The sequence below is a fragment of the Balaenoptera acutorostrata genome, chromosome 15 (assembly GCF_949987535.1).
Source record: "Balaenoptera acutorostrata chromosome 15, mBalAcu1.1, whole genome shotgun sequence".
Classification (NCBI taxonomy): domain Eukaryota; kingdom Metazoa; phylum Chordata; class Mammalia; order Artiodactyla; family Balaenopteridae; genus Balaenoptera; species Balaenoptera acutorostrata.
In genome coordinates, this window is record NC_080078.1 from 53623904 (window position 1) to 53645759 (window position 21856).

The 21856-nt window shown below is 37.7% G+C and overlaps 1 protein-coding gene across 6 annotated transcripts in view; it reads right to left on the minus strand.

Annotated features, from left to right (window-relative positions):
- PLCB1 (phospholipase C beta 1) overlaps positions 1 to 21856 on the minus strand; it is a 697632-nt gene that overhangs the window by 267524 nt on the left and 408252 nt on the right. Inside the window, exons 1-2 of one of the 6 annotated variants that reach the window (XM_007165239.2) lie at positions 4203 to 4283; positions 3593 to 3784 (exon numbers count right to left, since the gene is read on the minus strand). The exons of the other annotated variants lie outside the window; for them this stretch is intronic. The gene's annotated coding sequence lies outside the window, so the exon portion shown is untranslated. Of the gene's footprint in view, positions 1 to 3592; positions 3785 to 4202; positions 4284 to 21856 lie in introns of those variants that run through there. 6 annotated transcript variants of the gene reach the window in all.

Consider the following 21856-nt stretch of genomic DNA (forward strand, 5'->3'; position numbering starts at 1 on the left):
CAGCTGAGGACAGTTCTCAGAAGAAGGGGGTGACCTAAGAGTTGTTGGCAACCAGCACACACAGCATCTGGGGGATAGATGCACTGCCTTAGAAAAGGGATGGAGTAGAGCACCAACTGCATCTCCATTGGGCTGCCAGATTTTTCAACTCGGCTTTGGGCAGTAGTGTGCTGGTAAATGTTTAAAACCCAGCTCTGGGGTTGGGCATGGGGGAGAGGAGCCCTGATTTATAGTACTATTTGACAATTTCCATTATATAAATTCTCCCAGCATGGCCAATTCTGATCTATCAGCATGACTCACTGAATGTGGAGTTGGGAAGAAATGAGCAGAACCAGCTCTTGTGAGCTCGTGCGAGTTGATACTAGCACAACTCTGGCTTATAGCATCCACACTTTCTTCCCTATCCTGGCAAATCAGGATTCACGGTCAACGTAACTGAATGGTAGCTGAGATACAGAAGTTTGGAGGAGTCCAGATCTCTCTAGTCAAAATTTCTGAATTCAGAGGAGAACTACTCATGAGCCATTTTTTTTTTTTTTTTAAAGATTTTGTGGGTTTTTTTGATGTGGACCATTTTTAAAGTCTTTATTAAATTTGTTACAGTATTGCTTCTGTTTTATGTTTTGTTCTTTTGGCCACAAGGCATGTGGGATCTTAGCTCCCCGACCAGGAATCAAACCCACACCCCCTGCATTGGAAGGTGAAGTCTTAACCACTGGACCACCAGGGAAGTCCCATCATTAGCCATTTTTTGCAGGTGGTATGACCAAGCAGACCTACGGTGACCAACCATCCTGGTTTGCCTGGGGCTATCTCAGTTTTGGCACAGAAAATGCCTCCTGCATCCTAGAGAAACTCCTGAATCCTGGACAGGTAACCTTAAACTTTAAGCAGACCCCATAAAGTGCTACATGTTTTAACACTGTTTCTTCCTGATTGCTCAGTAAACTGTGAGCCCCTTGAGAGCCTAAATGGCATTTGATTAAAATCCAATAGCACTTATCACAGTGCCTGGCACATAGTAGGTACCAAATAAATCATCGCTAAAGTGTATTTAGTTGACACTGCCTTCTATTTATCTGACATTGCTTCCCCCCCAAAATTTTCATGCATTCAGAGAGCATGTCAGATATTTTTCACACACATTTAGAGTGGGCACTTAGCAGAATGCTAAGATGGTCCTACATTAATGTCTAATACTGGAAAGAAAATCCTAGAAAGGAGACAGTATAGCAAGAAGTTAATGTTACACACCTCATGTGGGACTGAGAAATCCTTTAAAAAATATTTTGAGAACGTTGTAGTCATTGTATCACCAGCAGGGCTTATTGACATGATTTTTTTTTTTTTAACATCTTTATTGGAGTATAATTGCTTTACAATGGTGTGTTAGTTTCTGCTTTATAACAAAGTGAATCAGTTATACATATACATATGTCCCCATATCTCTTCCCTCTTGCATCTCCCTCCCTCCCACCCTCCCTATCCCACCCCTCTAGGTGGTCACAAAGCACGGAGCTGATCTCCCTGTGCTATGCGGCTGCTTCCCACTAGCTATCTATTTTATGTTTGGTAGTGTATATATGTCCATGCCACTCTCTCACTTTGTCACAGCTTACCCTTCCCCCTCCCCATATCCTCAAGTCCATTCTCTAGTAGGTCTGTATCTTTATTACCGTCTTGCCCCTAGGTTCTTCATGACTTTTTTTTTTTCTTAGATTCCATATATATGTGTTAGCATATGGTATTTGTTTTTCTCTTTCTGACTTACTTCACTCTGTATGACAGACTCTAGATCCATCCACCTCACTACAAATAACTCAATTTCATTTCTTTTTATGGCTGAGTAATATTCCATTGTATATATGTGCCACATCTTTATCCATTCATCTGTTGATGGACACTTAGGTTGCTTCCATGTCCTGGCTATTGTAACTAGAGCTGCAATGAACATTTTGGTACATGACTCTTTTTGAATTATGGTTTTCTTAGGGTATATGCCCAGTAGTGGGATTGCTGGGTCGTATGGTAGTTCTATTTTTATGAAGTAAAGTTCAGACTCCCTGAACTTCCGTCTCTCAGAACAGTAATATATTATTGCTTTAGGAATATAATTTTGAAGTGGGATGGTATATTAACCATGCCTTTTTATTTTCTGCTTTTCTGATGCCTTGACATCTGGGGCCTTGCTGATACTGAAGGGACTGCCCCTCCCGGGTCAAACTAATTCCTAGAATAGTAAAGAACTCATGCTAAAGGTTCATATGCAAACCAACAAATCCAGAACCCCACCCTCCAACCCCTGACTTCCTCTGTTGGGCCCTTATACTTCCTGCATTAATCACCCAGGCCAACGCTTACACCCCAGAGCCAACTGAAGTTATTCAAACCAGCCAATCCTCAGCCTTGCCCATTCCTTCCAGTGGAAACCACTGTAAAGTTCTTGCCCACATTTTCCCTTTGCTCCTTCCACCTCCTGACTGACCCTAGTGCTTCCCCATATGGCCACCTGTAGCATGGTGTGCCCCCTCCTTTTGGGAGCTATGAGTAGCAAACTATCTTTCCAATAGCAGTTGTCTCCTGATCTGTTGGTCTCACCATAACTAATAATAATAAAACCTACATTTTAAAACAGGGGTGGAATTGTCTTCCATGGGCCAGAGTGTAGGACTTACTGAATAGCTTGCAGAAATGGGCATGTAGAGCTCTAGTTCCCCATCAGGAAGATTTAGGTATGATACAAGAGGTAGACTGTTTGCAGAATGGCCACCATGATTCTTCTCTCTGTAACAATGCCCTTGCCAGGTTCCCTTCCCCCCTGCCGACCCCTCGCCCCCCGACACCAACTCTGGGTTTGGCCAATGGGACAACAGTAAATGTGATGCCAGCAGAGGTTTTAAAGGTTTTTGCCCATGGGTCTTACCCTCCCTTGCTGCTGGGAACCCTTCTGCTACCAATGAACAAGCTCAAGTCAGCCCACTGGAGGATAAAAGATTTCTTGGAGAGAGGTCTCAGCTATCTTAGCTGAGACCCTAGACATGTGACGAGGCCATTCTTGGCTGTTAAGCTGCTACCAAGCTACCTCAGACCAGATCTGCCTAGTCAACCCACAGAATAGTGAGAAATAATAAACATTTATTGTTCTATTCTACCCCATGCAGCTGAGGAGACTGCCTTCCAGAGCATTACTAAAGTCTACTGTCATATTATCAATTGGAAAAACTTCGTATAATTCTAGAGAACTCAAGATATAGGCCAGCTGGATTACTCTATGGTTGCTCAATTCTTGTTATGGGAAAAAATAAAGAGATCATAGTTCGAACATTCTCAGAACTTTGTAAAAAAAAAATCCATTGTGTTTTTTACTTTAATTTGATACCATATCCTTAAAATAGAATCATGGACATATTTGAGGAATCACTGTTCATTGTCCATGTGCTTTCATACTTTCAATTAATAAGAAACAATTAATTATATATTTACATATTGAGAAATCAGATTGTATCAGGTAGGAATTATCATATTAATGCCATGAAACAAACTGCCCCAACACATAATGGCTTAAAACAATAGGTAACTATTTGCTTACACTTCTGTGGGTCGGTTGTGTGGTTCTGCTGGTCCTGACCTGGCATGCTCACATGCCTGCAGGTAGATGTGCTGTTGGTTGACTTAGGATGGTCTTGACTGAGACAGCTGTGGGTACCAGCTCTGCTCCATGTGTTTCCTCTTTTCGCAGGTTAGTCTGGGCATATCCTTCTCATGGTGTCAGAAGGCAACTCTAAGAACAAGCCCAATTGCACTGTGAATTCATGTCTGTGAATTTCACATTTGCCAACATTTCATTTGCCACTATGAGTCACATGGTTGAGCTCAAAGTCAGAGTACAAGGTAATTATAAAGTTACATGTCTAAGGGCATGGTTACAGGGGGTGGTGACAGTGAAGAAATGGGGCCAGTAATGCAATCAATCTTCCAACAAAGTAAAAAGCAGCAAGTATACCTAAAGGAAAATGAGTACTCTGAAAACAAACTAGATTAATGTTCTATCATCTGTCATAAAGCTTGGGAATGCAGACATACATTTATTAAATTATTTCCATCGAACTAATATTTATTCCTATCAAGATGCTGTGACTGCTACAGGAAATATCCTCAGGTCTGTATATGATTATCCATCTTATTATTGATCTACTCACTTGTGCTTCTATATGAGAGGCTTAAAGAAGAGTTTGAATCATTGCTTCAAGTTACACTGGAAGATATGAAACAGTGTGATTTATTTCTCAGGAATCCAGGTCATGGTTGATTTCTTTTTTGATGACCCTGAGTGGTAATGGACAAAGAAGAAAAGTGTAATGTTTAAAAAAGAAACAGAGAAATAACTGAGGAGCAAGGAAGGGCTGTTTCCTCCAAAAAATTTAATCTAATTTCTACACTCTGGATAGTCCTTTAAGCAATAATGGTTGGAACAATCTTTGCATAGAACTTTCTATCTGTAACATATTGACTTCTCTTACAAATAACTTAGATATGTTCTCCATCATAACTTCCAATTATGGTCCTTGTGACCAATCAACAGATCCTTTGTATTCCATTTCTTATTTAGGAGAGGTTATCTCTTATTCATTAATTTTTATGGGTCAATATCTTTGTTCCCTTCACTCATTGTGCTTCAACAGATCAAAGACTGTTCAGTTCTGATCATCTATAACCTTCACACACTGAAATTATGGCTTTAATCACCCTGGAGACAAGAATGTATTATACAGAAGTGACTGTCTCATGTCCATCCAAAGAAAGTTGGTTCATTCAGCAAAAATATTAATGGCAGATATAATATATACCAAGCACTGGACTGGTGTCTGGAAAACACACAGAAGCACAATGTTTGCATTGTCCTTGCCCTAACTTAGCTATTCATCAGTGAAGACAAAGAAATGAGTACACCAAAAGTAAATTACAAAGGCTTACAACAGTTAATATTATAGTTACTTGTTAGTAACTTTTATTAGAATACAGAGATGAAAGAGCTCTCTATGGCCTAAAGGGTCAGATTTACTAGTTGCTGGAGCAATTTTTTAGGACATGTTCACGAAGGCGGAGGCCCCACAGCCCACATTGCATGGACTCAGTTGTAATGAGAATCTGGTGTATATAAAAGCACAAGTGGTTTTCACAGGACAACCAAACACAGTAAGCAGTAATGAGCTCCTTGGCATTTTAACTTTGAACACAAAATCAAACAAGGAAGAAAAGAGGGAAAAAAGCCCAAAGTAATTGATAACCTATAAATTAGCTAAGAGAAGATAATTAGCATGGTTTGTTGTATATGCATTTACATTTCGCCTTTTAAATTTATTTAAAGAAGGTTTTTTTTTTTTTTTTTTTTAATGTCAGTTCTCATCAGACCCCTTAGATACTAAACTAGGACACCATATTGTGAGAGAATTTTAAATTATTTTTTTCTTTTGCCGGTATAAGATTGCTTATATTAGAAGGTCATCAAAGAATATGTGAAACTATCTTATGACTGAATGTGGTTGCTTTCAAGACTTAAAAATATTTATCTGTGATACATCTACAGATAATACATGATTTGATTGTTTCCTTAACAGCATTCATGATTGCCCTTCATTCATTTACCCTCTGTTCCTCTGTTGGGGTTCTTTACTCCCTTTCTAAGACCTGGTCTTAGAGAATTAAGGTCAGTTCTGCAATATTACTTCTTTACTTCCTACAGTGCTCTCTGTTTGCTCCTCATCTCAGCTACAGGTCTCACTCACCATCACTCACAGGTTTTAAAATCTGAGAAATTTAGGGAATATATAGAATATTATGTAGTTCATTAATGACTACCACTTAAAAATTTAAAACAAAAAATGGCAGGAAACATAATCCGACATTCAATTTTAGTTCAGCTAAAGTTAAAAATGAATGACTGCTTAAAAATACTACTAAGAAAAATGAGTAATGAATTATTTTCTGATCCTTACAGATTCATGTTCCTCAAATACTTCTAAAATGAGCTTCCATTATTTAAGCGTGTGTACACATATATACATATATATGTACTTATATGTATGCATGCATATACATATACGCACTTATGTGAAAGTACATATATATGTATAATACTTATATGAAAAATTGGAAAATCATAAATTTAAATTACTGTCTGAAAATACTGTTTAAAAGTATGTCAGTGTTGTGTCATTTCCTGTTAAACTCTATTTAGAATTAAGAATGTCTAGTCAGAGAGAGTTCTTTTATTCTCCTTGGTCTCTTATTTATTGCTTTACACTTTGTTCATCCCAGACAGAAGATGGGCTCACAGGAATGCCTTTCACAGCCTAGCGCAGTCTCTGAAATCTTAAACTGCATTTTCTAAAAATTGAGATATGAAATCAGTTTAAGTGTTTCAGGAGGACAGGCTCAACTACTTGCCTTTAATGAAAATTAGGTAGAAATGCCCACCAACTATCAGATGTCTTTCAAATATTAATTTGATCAATTGTGAAGTAATTTATAAAATTAAAGAAATTATATTTCATAAACATTTTTTTTAAAAAGCATACTGCCCCTGAATATGTGAGAGCATATATGATTTTAACTGGGATAATATTTTTATTGTATTGTATAAATTAGTCTAGTCTATGACTTATTGAATATGCAAATGTTTGAAGTATGAGTGTCCTCCATGGAGCAGGAAGGTTTGTTTCCTACTCAATTTGATCAACCAGTTTCAAGTGGTGATTGATGTACGTCTCTAAGCTTGTTATTGGTACAGAATAAAGGGATAAAACAAGTGGCAGGGACCACAATTTCTGAAGGTGGGGTGGATATCAACTCTTATATGATGTTGGGCCAAAGGCAAATCAAATCAAGATGATTACAGGTCAGAATTCTACCTGAAATCCAGCCTTACTTTATAAACAAGTCAGATGAATATGAACCCCATCTGCTAGCACTCTTGGGTGAGTTGAGAAACAGCCAAGAGTTTCCCCACTAATGGTAAATCAAATCTGTCCACCAAAGGGATGACTAAAACCCCAAAGCAGGAGAATTTATCTCCTGACAAAGTGTTAAGGTGGGGTCACTGCTTGGTCCAGGTCTAGTTCAAAGGACAAAAGGAGTAGTCTCCTCACTTCTCATGACTTCCCTTTGCTAAATTTATGTCCGAGTCAAGAACGAAAACATGGGAGTCACATGGAATCTACCTACCCACAGACATGTTCTGTGGGCACAACAGTCAGCCTCCATGGTGAGAGGAAGACTCCTGTTGGGGTCCTGATGCTGTCTACTCTAGTCTCCGTGTCTGCTTCTGACTCCGGTTGGAAGAAAGGATAAGTTAGACAGTCCCCACTTTGAAATGCTTCACTTGAAAGTCCAAGACAGCTATTTTCTTCCTCTCTAAATATTTGAAGACACACAATTTACTGATGTTCATCAGACTCATAGAATAAACATCATGATGTCTGATTTCTCTGTTGCATCTGTGTATCTTGGAGCAAGTCCCTAAATGTCACTGAGCCTCTGTGTCCTCATATAGCAGTCATTGGGTTAGACACAATGGCTGATTTCCAGTGGGGTTGTGGAGGGCCTGTTTGGAATAGTATTAGAAACAAGTACTAGAGGAGCTTTGTTTTAACTACCGTTGTGTCTCCTCCCACCAGGCCTCTGTTGGTGCCCCTCTGATGTTCCCCTTTACCATTTTATTGCATTTGGACTTGAACTTTCAACTGCCAGCCTTTGTATCTTTTTGGGTGGAGTGATTTTCCTGTGGCCAGAGACTGCTTAGTGTCTAGCAGGCTGGAAGTGCCACAGAATTAACATCCCCTGGAAACAGCCTTCAACCAATGACTAAAGGAAGTTGGTGGATAAATACCCCAGCTCCCTTGCATCTCAGGTGGGAAAACCTGAGGATTATATTCGATCCTGTCTCCCAGTTTCCAGTGGGATTGACTCTGGTTGCCCACAGTGGTAACTAGCTTGATAACATCCTATGTGACTACATTCCTCCCCTGTCTCACTTGCCCCATACCTCCAACACTATTTCCTGGAAACTCCTTCAAAATAAACTATTTCCATTCAAATCCTTGACTTAGGACCAGCATCAGACTAAGATACTTTCCACCATTAAGTGTTTTGTGATAGAAAATAATTAAGAATCATAAATATTTATTAATTCTATTTTCTAATGACTCTTACATTGTGTGAGCTGAAGATTCCCTACTCTTAACCTTATCATTTTAAATAAGATTGCTCTTTGCCTCTTGATTCCTTCTCCTTTGCTGTGTACACTGATTGCTATGAACTTTTGAGATCGAATCTCTATGCTTCAAACATGAATCAGACTTTAAAAACAAAGTCTTAGAGGAAATTCTAAAAAAGATCCACATTTATCTTACTCCTCTTTTGCCCATGAAATGATGTTCATCAACTACAGACTGTAGAATGTAAGTGCTCAATTATCCTGAAATAACAGGCTTAAAGAGGAGTGGAATTCTTGGATTTTTGTTTTGTTTACATTTGATCTTGTCCTGAAAGTCACGACAGAAACTATTGCTGTAATCACTGATTGATACTCTAGAGTTCTGCTCAGACAGAAACAACAAATGAAAACTAAAAAAAAAACAAAAAAACAAAACTCATTATGCCTTTGGGAGCTTAGAGTAAGGCTTTTGATTAGCAGAGATCAAAGTGAAACCATTGGGAACTCGATCTTCCTACAGAGGGGTCAGAAGGATCACATGGCCAGAGTCTAACACTCATGAATGAGGATGTGAATAATTGGGAGCTCTTTTCTTTATTGGTGGAAGTGTAAATTGGTACAACCACTTTGAAAAACAGATGTATACATAAACATCCATACATATATTGTTTTAAACTAGGAAAAAATATATTTAGAAACAGTTCTAATGTCCAAAAATTTAGAAAAGATATATAAAACTTGCAGTAGGTTCAAAAGAGATCTTTTAAAGAGACCTTTTAAAGATGTACAAAGAGATTTGCTCTTCCCTGCTAAATATGCTCCAATGTGTCTCATTGTTCTTTGCATGAAACTCAAATTTCTACTATGGTTTCCAAAGTTCTACATACCCTGGTATCTACGTACTGCTCCAAACTCTACTCAGCCCACACTCTTTTTCATACCCTGTATCTCTGCCTCACAGGGCTTCTTGTGGTTTCTCCAGAATCTCAGGATTCCTTGCACTTTTAAGCCTCTTACACTAATGGACCTTCCTGATGTGCTCTACACCCTGATCTTTGCCTGGGAAGCTCTTCTTTTCATACAGATCTTAGCTTAAATGTTTCCTCTTCGAAGCAGCCACATAGCACAGGGAGATCAGCTCGGTGCTTTGTGACCACTTAGAGGGGTGGGATAGGGAGGGTGGGAAGGAGATGCAAGAGGAAGGAGATATGGGGATATGTGTATATGTATAGCTGATTCACTTTGTTATAAAGCAGAAACTAACACACCATTGTAAAGCAATTATACTCCAATAAAGATGTTAAAAAAATTAAATTAAATTAAAAAAAGAGTCCTTTAACCAACCACTCCAAATATATATATATATCTCCATCTTGTTACTCCAACAGGCATCTTGCTTTAATTCTTTCACGTCATTTTTCTTGTTTATTCATTTATTTGTTTATTGTTGGTTTTCTCCCACAGAGATGTCAGCTCCATGAGATCAGGGACCTTCCTTTTCTCATTTAATATTGTGTCTGCAGTGCCTAGAATAGTATCTGGAACAAGACAGGTACTTAGTAAATACGTGTCTACTGAATGAGTAAATGAACAAATTAATCAGCTTGGTAGTTCAGTTGTGCTTCCTCTGGAGATGGGTGTGTATATATGTCTATATCGTGCATATATGTACCCACATGTATAAACACATATATACATGTATATTTACATACGGTAGTAGATATTGTCATTGCTTCCTCAGCACTTATGCTCATTGTGAAGCAGCCATGGATTTAGAGTAGAATTGACCCAAGTACAGTTGTAGAGGGGTACCCTAATTGGCTTAAAGCCAATCTTATCCTCTGGCCATATTTTTTAATTCAGTGATGGGCATGTAACCCAGAACTTTGCGATTTTGTTCAATATTTGAGAAAGAGAAGCCTTATTCTGAGCCTCAGTGTGACCAAGGCAGCACCTAGTTCTATTTTCTGCTGGTGTCAAAATGACAACCAAGAGAAGACCCTGCCTGCATATGAAGCAGCATTCGAGAAGGCAGAGTGAACAGAAAGTAAGCAACTGAACTCAATGACCTGATTGACCTGCCGGATCAAACCTGAAGCCTTACCACTGGGCTTTCCAGTTACACAAGGCAATAAGTTCTTTCATTGCTCAAGCCAGTATTAGCTGGATTTTCTGTTATTTGCATATAAAACATTGTACTTGACACTGGCACTAAATTCTAATTACTGTTAACATTTTGGGAGTATTTTCTTCCAGGAAATTTTAATGCTGTTAAAAGATAAGATGGTTGTAACCAGAATGCATGTATACTTTTGTGTATTATTTTTTCTACTTATTGTTACAGTATAAGCATTTATTTTCATTCTAATACTTATCTTCGCAACCATAATCTTGTTCGATATATAAATATCCATTGATTGCATATACTATAACTTAACCATTTGTCCATTTTCCAGACACATAGGGTATTATCACTCTTCTCATGCTTTAATTTCTTTAATGCTTATTTCCCAGAAATATAATTATTAGGTCAAAATGTATGGAAATTGCTTTACTTTTTTTTTTTTTTAATTTTTTTTCTTTTTTAAAGTACACCTGAATTATACATTATTTAATTTTTATTTATTTATTTATTTTTGGCTGTGTTGGGTCTTCGTTTCTGTGCGAGGGCTTTCTCCAGTTGTGGCAAGCAGGGGCCACTCTTCATCGCGGTGCGCGGGCCTCTCACTATCGCGGCCTCTCTTGTTGCGGAGCACAGGCTCCAGACGCGCAGGCTCAGTAATTGTGGCTCACGGGCCTAGTTGCTCCGCGGCATGTGGGATCTTCCCAGACCAGGGCTCGAACCCGTGTTCCCTGCATTGGCAGGCAGATTCTCAACCACTGCGCCACCAGGGAAGCCCTGCTTTACTTCTTGAAATACAATGCCATATTGCTTTTTAAAATGATTTAAATATTTTAATATCATCAGTATCCTGCATGTATTAGACTTTATAACAAACTTACTTTTTACAAAAATTTAGATGCACCTAATGATTGATTTCTCGTATGTTTTAATTTGCATCTTCTCTGATTAACTGGTGTTTGGATAATTTCTAATATGTACTGATATTTATTCTTCTGGGAAACATTTGTCACTTTGTAGTTGGAATTTATAGTCAACTTTTCAGACTCATTGTGGCAGATGCTGTCAGTGTCCTAGCAATATCTTCTGGGTCCTCATCACTCCCATGTACTAAGACCAATGACTTTCACAGAAAACAATTGAAGTTCTTTGCTCAGGGAGATCAGCTCGGTGCTTTGTGAGCACCTAGAGGGATGGGATAGGGAGGGTGGGAGGGAGATGCAAGAGGGAGGAGATATGGGGATATATGTATATGTATGGCTGATTCACTTTGTTATAAAGCAGAAACTAACACACCATGGTAGAGCAATTATACTCCAATAAAGATGTTTAAAAAAAAAAAAAAAAAAAAAAAGCTTTGTTGCTGGTGCCCACTAGGCCCAAGTATGGGATGAGCAGGAAATGGCTGAGTCAAACGCCCTCCCTCACAAACCAAAAGCATCCATCATTCAAAGACTGATGGGAATTGGTGTATAAATACCCCAGTTCCCTTTCCCTCATGTGGATAACAGTAAGGTCAGGTTTTTACATTCTCACTCAGAGCACCCCAGTGGGATTAAATTTCAGTTGTCCATAGTGGAAATCTGCTTGATGACTCACATTATGTTGGCTGCCTTCCCTTCCCTGTGTCACTTCTCACTCCTACATTGGTGCTTATTGACATGACCTTCCAAATAAATTCTGTACCCAAAACCTTCCCTCAGGCTTTCTCTCTAGGGAATGTGTCTTAAGACACATATCATATGAGATTTACTGTAGTATAATGACTTACTTAGGCTTTAAAAAATACTTATTAAGAATTTGAAATCTTCCCTACTCTATGTAAAAAAAAAAAAAAAAAAAAAAAAAAAAAGAACCACAAAATTCAAAATAAAGCAGTTCACTTTTCTTTAGAAACAGACAGAAGTACTCTGTACAATGTACACTAGCCTTTTAAAATTCTAAAAGCACATTCAAGAAAAAGAAGCAAAAATAACTAATGATTTGTTATGATTTTTAAGCTAAAAGGAGTATTTATTCATTATATCATGGCTTCGGGACTTAGTTTTTTTCTCTAGGGGACTTCTTAGAGCTTTTGATAAGTAAAAATTTATTTCTCCCTAGGCCTCAATCATCATGCTTTAAGGAAATCTTTTGAAATGAAGGCAGCATCTGTTGCAATAACTAGGCCCTTTCATTAAATTTATCCTGTAAGAAAAGCCCACACAGTAACAGATTTTTGACCTCAGTTCAAATAGAACTTTGGCTAGAAAATTCTCAGCGTTAAAATACCAAGAGTAATGGGAACTTTTCATATTTTAAAGTTTTCCAACAACCACAATACACTTTTTCTAGCATATATTTGGTTTGGGCTATTTGAGGTTCACCTGGAGTTTAGATGGTGTTTTACAGATTTCATGAAGATCCTGTTTTCCCAGTATATATGACCTTCTGTTCTAAGGATTGATAACGTAAAAAGAAATTCTTCTTTTAAAAGAAAGTTTGTTGCTAAGACAATATCACAACTATACATGCATGTCCTTTCCAAACACTGCATTTTATAACTTCTAACTTCTTTAGATATTTGAGCATGAGATCTGAAACTCAACTGATCATAAATTCCCTTTAAAGTATAAATTTACTTCAAAGCCACGGCTTTGATTGCTAAGTCACAACTTCTAAATAATATCTTTAAAGAAATTTTAACAACTTCAATGGGCATTTCAATATTCATTGTTTTTAAGCAAAATAGAAGCAGGTACCACCTACTAATAATGATTATTGCTTAACCTATTTTAAATAAAGTACCATAAAATAGTTTTTGATGTATACCAATGAAGTTACAGGTTTATGGGCATCATGATGTACACTCAAAATATTTGTAATTTGGAAGGAAGATTTTTGCCATCACAATTTAGAGAGATCTTCCATCAAGATCTTGACATTATTGTAGAATATTCCATCTATGAACATCATGAACTCAGGACTCAGGCTGTCCTACAAGGGCAAAATGAAGTGTGAAGATTGAGGCATCTGGATAATTTAGGCTAAAAGTTGTTAATGTAATTGAGTGAAACGGTTCAAGAGAAAGGGGGAGACCGAATGAAATCACCACAGACCACTGTCAGGGTCACTGTTTTAGCAGTCCTCATTTCATTGTAATTGCAATACTTTTCCCAAACTCTAATACTTGACCCCAGATTTGGCCCATCCTACCTGGAGCTCAAGGTTAAGAACACACAAATCAAAAGGCTACCCTGGAAACCCCTAGCACTTTAGCTGGGTGAGAGGGCTACTCCTTTCCAGTGTTTTTAAGAAAAATTTCCAGGTCCATATCACATAATGGCCCCGAATACCAATAGTACATTCATTGTGAAAAACTAGATGTAGTCTGATCAATCCACTTTGCTGTACAGCAGAAACTAACACATTGTAAATCAACTATACTCCAATAAAATTTTAAAAAAAGAAAAGGTAAAAAAGAAGAAGTGAATTAACTCTCAAGATAGTTCAAGCTAGGTAACTGAGGTCCAGAAAATCTAAAACAGGCTTCAGTATCCTTAAGTACTGTAGATAAATAGTCATGTGTCACAGCCAATTGTGCACATCACTGGGAACATTCCCAGGAAATTCAGTAATATCTATTTATTAAATTTCATGTTATGATTATCAAGCAAGCAAAACAAAGCTAAAATATATTCTATGGAAACTCCAACTGCTTAAAAGTTGTCCAATGGAAATGTTATGTTTATTTGGTGATATTTAAATAATGATCATGATCTCACTCATACTCACATGATTCCGAAGAAATGTTGTTTTTCACATTTCCAAGGATAAATCACACATCACTGCATCATTTCTCAGCCCTGTTTGACTTTGAAGGTGCTGGGATATCTGTTGTTGTGTTTATTAGAAAAAAAGCAACTTTTTGATGAAGTATGCACTTGGTTCATAGACTGAGAAAACCAATGTAAGTTGGGGTGCTTTGTTCACATATTCACTTGATACATTAAATAGACATTCTTTATATTTAATGATGTCTCCATCTATTAATGAGGCACAAACTTCATTTCAAATGAATATAGCTCACAAGCAGACAGTGGCTACTGTAAGGCAGTCAAATATATTACGTAAAATTACAAACAGGTTGGGGGCTTAAAACTAACTTTAAAAATTAAAAAGGAATGATTTTAAAATATCTGTATCATATTTTAATTATATAATTGATAACAAATAAATAATGAGATGAAACTTTTGAGCCATTGAGGGTTCTTTTTAATATATAAGAATTAATTTTCCATCTTATGGAACAAACCCAAAGTTGGGATCCGGATCTGGTGCAGTGGCTTCATTCACTAGAGACCCAAGCCCCTTGTAGATTTCTGCTCTATCATCCTTAGCAATGACTTCCAACTGCAAGGTTGCTTCCTGGTCCAAAATGGCAGTTGGAGCGTCAATCTTCACCTCTGTAGTATAAGGCATCAGGAAGCAGAAAGGGAGGGTGGATAAACTGCAAACCCCAGCTGTCTTTACTCTCTTGGAAACAACCTTCCTTAAAATTCCACCTTAGGATTTTGCTTATATCACATTGCTCAGAAATTAGTCACATGACCAAACCTAGACTTTTAGCTGATTACAGTGCCACCGTGAATGTTACCGAAGGAGAAGGAGAGAAAGAATACTGGTTGAGCAAATACACTGTATATTTGCTGTGTGCCCATTCAGACCCACTTTCCAGCCTTCCTCAACCAGTTCTGGGCCCCAGGAGACAGACCTTAATGAAGTGTACCCACCAGCCTTCACCCTCCAGCTTCTCTTTGAGTTTGGACAATGAGAACTCCCACAGGAGACTGAAAGTTGGGAGGAAGGAAATGATGGGGCTTTTATTCCTCCTGCTCTAGCTAAGGCCAGACCCCTTGTAGATGGAAACTAAATTATTTTTCAAATGAGACCTTTTAACTTGATTTGTTTTTTTCCCTCCATAAAGCTATTCTACTCCCCCCACACCATTTTAAGAAAATCAATTACTTGCTTTCCAATTCTTAAGCAAAACTTTTCAATCCATTGTGTGAATGCAAGTCTTATTTGCCAATTCACAGAAGGGCTGTTCCAATTGGTAATTATTTACAAATTGGCTACTTTCTTGTCCTTTGATGAAACATAATATGTACACTCTTTTTTTTTTTTGGCTCAGTCTCATAAGTCTACACTGTAAGCCACCAGGAAGGTGCAGTTTCATGCAAGTGGGAGAGGTAATGCCATTAATGGTCCACAGATTGGCCTCAGTGATGTACTTTTCCTGGCTTAGAGTTTATTCTAGTTAGTAAAAGTAGCATACCACCCAAAATGTTACCAAAGGTAGTAATTTGAGATTAGCAGTATTCTAGAAATAACTTCATTTCAGGTTTTACTAATGTTAAGATTACCCCCATGTGAAGCCATGTTGCCTAACTGCTTAGACTTTCAGTTGGTTATATTTAAACTGGGGTTACACTTATTAAAAATGCCACCCATTTTTTTTTGAAGAGCAATTTCCTGTCCATAGAGGAGTTGGTGTACTGTTTGGCAAAAAGACTGCATACCATTCTGTTAGACTGGTTGGCTTCATAAAACTAGTGCGGCCAGAGAAAATGAGATTGCCCTGGCACGGTTTCTACTTAAATATGCAGCAAGAGGGAAAAATATTTCGATGAGCAGAGGATACTTAGTCTGCTTTCTGGCTCTTATTGAGACAAGTGCTTTTCTTTTCCCAACGTCTCAGGCACACCCTTGCTTTACCTGTTTTAGGTAAAGCACTGCTTCCTATAAAGCAGCTGCTCTCAAACGTGACCACACCTTTAGATCACTGAACAGCTTTTCAGATTCCTAGTCCCTGGATTGCACCCCAGCCCATGCACATCAAAATCTTGGAGTGGGGCTGGACATTAGAATTTTTAAGGCACCCAAGGTGATTCCAACCTACAGTCATGGCTGAGCACCACTGCTGTAAAGAGACAAGGCTCAAGATGTGAGTAGGATATGGGTCTTAATTTATGCTTCCCACGCAGGCAGCCTTTCCGTACTTAGTTATGATGGAGTGTGGTTAAACAGGCCAAGAGCGAACTGAGCAAAGACCTCTCCCTCCCCTCCATCTTTCTTCACCCAGGGGAAGATCTGCTAAAAGGAAAATGGAAAGCACGCTTAAGCAGACTTTGTTTCATCTCATGCCAGGGAGAATTACTTGCTGCAAGAATATCAAACTGACCTAGCTCTATAATTTCAGGTGATGGGGTGAGGGGGGCCAGACTTATTAGTTCATATATGTTGATTGTAGTGAATGTTCTTAGTTTTAGAGAAAAAATTCTATTAACTGTAGACTTGACTTGTTTTTAAAGGATTTCTAATCAATTGCACTGATGATCTTGATGTCTATGTGGTTAGGGTATAAAGCAGATTTATTCTATAAACCACACTCTCTAATTGCATCTGTTAATGAAAGTTAATCCTCGTGCAAATTGAGGCGTTGAAGCAAATTTACTGGACACAAATGAGGAAAGGTAACGAGGACGGAAAAAAGTTAAAAAAAACCCTTACTTTTATTTTTTTTATTAGTTATCTATTTTATACATATTAGTATATATATGTCAATCCCAATCTCCCAATTCATCCCACCACCACCCACCCCACTTTCCCCCCTTGGTGTCCATACGTTTGTTCTCTACATCTGTGTCTCTATTTCTGCCTTGCAAACCGGTTCATCTGTACCATTTTTCTAGATTCCACATATATGCGATAATGTATTTGTTTTTCTCTTTCTGACTTACTTCACTCTGTATGACAGTCTCTAGGTCCTTCCACGTCTCTACAAATGACCCAATTTCATTCCTTTTTATGGCTGAGTAATATTCCATTGTATTACTTTTATTCATAGAATTAAACTATAGCAGTTATTTCAATGTGACATCTAGACAGAATAGAAAGTGGTTTTGGACATCTACCTGAAATGTCAAACCCATTAGATTTCAAGTCTCCAATGCTTTTTGGGGCTTGGCATCCACTTGAACTAACTAAGAGAAGTGTTTTCAAGCTGCTCATGTCCCAACTGTCTTAGAAGCACAGACTAAGAATGAGGACCCTAGAATTACACATCATCCCTGTGCTCGAACTGCAAATCTTATTTACATGAGTCATAATCATATTATGTTCTAAGTTATAGATACCAAATTGTACAATGGGAAATGTAAATCTATTTCCATTCCTTTAGGCTAGAAGATATATCCACAAACTACAATAAGATGGTAAAGTATACACAGAAGGACATCTAAGCAAAAGATATATGAATAGGCAAGTAATTTCTACCAGTAGTGTTCAGCACTCTACTTGGAACCATCCTTGACAAATCCCAGGTCGTCTCTCCATGGCCATTTCCCCATCACCCGACCTCTTAGACAAGACTCTGTTCATGTCTTCCATAACTTGATTAATCAACACATTCACCTCTTGAACCGTTTAACTCTACTGACCAAGAAGTTCTTTCTAGTGACAAATCCAAATTATCCTGCTGATATGAGAGTTTATTCTTATTGTCCTTTCTCAATGAACATGGAAAGATCATTCTGTGGCTTAAAGATTTTCTTGTAGAATTTCAAATTGCACATATATGATCTGGATAAAATATACACATATGGCCAAAGATTGGATGGGAAAAGTGTATGATTAGTTAGATTAGTTCTTTTTTGACCATGGTTTCTTTTATATTTTTGAGCATATTTAAGAGTTGATTTAAAGTCTTTGTCTAGTAAGTTCAATGTCTGTTCTTCCTCAGGAAGACTTTCAGTTAATTTCTTTTTCTTTTTCTTCCTGTGAATGAGCCATACTTTCTTGTTTCTTTGCATGCTTCATAATTCTTTGTTGAAAACTAGACACTTTGAATATTATTATGTGATGCCTCTTGAAATCTGATTCTTTCCCCTCCTCAGGGTTTGTTGTTGCTGCTTGCTATGGGTTGGGGTTGTTTCTTTGTTTAGTGAATTTTATAAACTATTTTTATTGTGGCAAAATATACATATCATAAAATTTCCCATTTTAACCATTTTTAAGTATACATAATAGTTCAGTGGCATTAAGTGAACTCATATTGTGTTGTGCTGTCATCATTATCATCATCTCTAGAACTTTTTTATTTTCCCAAACTGAAACTCTGTACTCATTAAACAATAACTCCTAATTCTCCTTCCCACCAGCCCATGGAAACTGCCACTCTACTTTTTACCTCTATGAACTTGACTACTCTAGCTGCCTCATATAAGTGAAATCACATAAATTGTGTCTGGCTTATTTCACTTAGCATAATGATCCATGTTGTAGCATGTCAAAATTTCCTTCCTTTTTATGGTTGAATAATATTCCATTGTATTTACACATCACATTTTATTTATCCATTCATCCATCAGTGGATACTTGGGTTACTTCCACCTTTTGATTGGAACAGATATTTGCTGCTAAAAACATGAGTGTACAAATATCTGTTCCAATCCCTGCTTTCAACACTTGAGATATATACCAGGAGTTGAATTGCTGGATCATATGGTAATTCTATGTTCACCTTTTCCATAAACTGCTATACTATTTTCTACAGTGACTGCAACATTTTACATTCTCACCAGCAATGTGCAAGTGTTTGCATTTCTCCACATCCTTACTAACACTTGTTATTTTCTGTTTCTGTTTGACAGAGTACTCATTCTTATGGGTGTGAAGTGGTACCTCATTGTGATTTTGATTAGTGATGTTGAAGATCTTTTTATGTGCTTATTGGCCACTTGTATATCTTCTTTGGAGAAATTTCTATTCAAGTCCTTTGAGACATTCTTTCAATGTTTACAGCTCTATCTTAGCTGTGACTTTCTGCTGGTATGGAGCCTAAAGATCAGTTGGAGGTGAAAGTTTTGGGGTCTCCTCGAATCTTTTCTCAGCATGCATCCTACTCTGGGCATCCGCATGGATTTTTAGATTCCTTGTTATGTTGGGGTATTTTCAAAACAATTATTCCTCAAAGTAACTCTCTTTGCAGATTTGCCTCATAGGCTTTAGGCATGACTATTGTTTGCCCCAACTGTAATCTTTTGTCCCTGGTGGGAGCAGCTTGTTCATTTGCCTTTCAATGTTTTTGAAGAATACCCTCTGCAAAACTTATTTTCTGTCCTGAGAGAACCTCAAATTAAGCAAAAAAAAAAAAAAGGCAAACACCTTGTGTCATTCCTTCAGGGAACCCCCGGATATCAAAACAGACAAGCACAATTCCTTGATAACAAGATTCACTCTGTTCCTTCTAGAACCAGGAACCCATATTGAGAACATAGGCTGCCATCTACACCACCACCATGCTGAGGAGAGGTGTGTGACAAGGCTAAGGTAGAATGCCTGCCACAAAGCTCCCTTATAGTGTTTAAGTGGCCTTTTCATCGAGTCATCTTTTGCTCGTTCCTTTATTTTATTTATTTATTTTTAATATTTATTTATTTAGCTGTGTTGGGTCTTAGTTGCAGCACGTGGGATCTTTAGTTGCGGCATGTGGAATCTAGTTTCCCGACCAGGGATCAAACCCAGACCCCCTGCATGGGGAGCATGTAGTCTTAGCCACTGGACCACCAGGGAAGTCCCTGGCTTGGTTCCTTTAAACCTTTGGCTATTTTCCAGAGTTCTGATAGAGTTGATTATGACAGTTTTTTGCTAGTTTTATTGGTGTTCCTGTGGAGGGATGGACGCTTGGAGTTCCCAATCTGCTATTTTTGCTGACTTGACCACCAAACGTCACACTCATAACCTTGTATTTTTAATAAGGTTGAATGGGATTCAAAAGGCAGGTCAGCAAAGGTATGAGCTTTGAAGTAAAAGAGGCAGTTCTGACACAATCCGGACACACATTCCCTCTCTCCTCTCCCTTCTCCCCACACATATCATATAATCCAGAAGCACCAACTCACAGACTAAAACCATCCACCACAAACTGGAACACGGCACCTCACTCAACGTAGGACCTTGGTTTGAGGTATTTGAGGTAGCTTTTATGATTTAAGTACTTCTGAAGACATACTTTCTCCCTCCTGGTTGGTCTGAAGACTTCTCTGGAAAAGTCATACATTTGCATTTTCTATAAATCTCTGGCTTTCTTTCAATTCTTAAGTATTTCTTTCAAATGTGACAAATAAAAAGCAAGTGGAAGCATTTTGCTTTAATGATAAGGTTGGGTCCAGTGTGTATGTCAGGGTAGAATATGGCATGTGCTCTCATCGCAAATGTTACAGGAGCTATTTGGTTGTCAGGGCTTCATCAAAAGCATCAGAAAATTGCTTAAGTTGGAGGGGAATAGACTATAATTTCCATATCTGCCTCAATATCAGTTACTGACAACTTAAAAAATTCTTACCAATAAAGATAGATCCAATTTTCTCTATTCCATTAAAAAATAATAAATAAATATTATTTTCAGAAAGAATTTTAAAAATAATTTCTAGACCTGACTAAAATTACATGAAAGAGACAGTGAGTCATAGGAATGATTTTTAAATGAAGAGAAATTTAATAAGTGGCCATGAATGTCTGTTGATATGCTGGGCAGCCCATTGTTGCATGATCAAAGATCTGTCTGGTAATAACCAAACATCTAGATTAATGTTGGGATTGAAAAATTCTTTGAATTAAAGATCTTGCTGCAATTTATGTCAGAGCGTTCTGCCTATGTTTTCCTCTAAGAGTTTTGTAGTATCCGGCCTTATATTTAGGTCTTTATTCCATTTTGAGTTTATTTTTGTGTACGGTGTTAGGGAGTGTTCTAATTTCATTCTTTTACATGTAGCTGTCCTGTTTTCCTAGCACCACTTAATGAATAGACTGTCTTTTAATGAAAATAAAAATAAACAAATGGGACCTAATAAAGTTTTTTATTTATTGGGAATACATAAAGCTTTTTTATAGCAAAGGAAACCATAAACAAAGTGAAAAGACAACTCTAAGAATAGGAGAAAACATTTGCAAATGAAGCAACCGACAAGGGATTAATCTCCAAAATATACAAACAGCTCATGCAGATCAATATCAAAAAACAAACAACCCAATCAAAAAATGGACAGAAGATCTATATAGACATTTCTCCAAAGAAGACATAGAGATGGCTAAAAAGCTCATGAAAATATGCTCAACATCACTAATTATTAGAGAAATGCAAATCAAAACTACAATGAGGTATCACCTCACACCACCCAGAATGGGCATCATCAAAACACCTACAAACAATAAATGCTGGAGAGGGTGTGGAGAAAAGGGAACCTTCCTCATGATCCAGCAATCCCACTCCTGGGCATATATCTGGAGAAAACGATAATTCGAAAAGATACATGCACCCCCAGTGTTCATTGCAGCGCTATTTACAAAAGCCAGGACATGGAAGCAACCTAAATGTCCATCAACAGAGGAATGGATAAAGAAGGTGTGGTACATATATACAATGGAATATTACTCAGCCATAAAAAAGAACAAAATAATGCCATTTGCAGCAA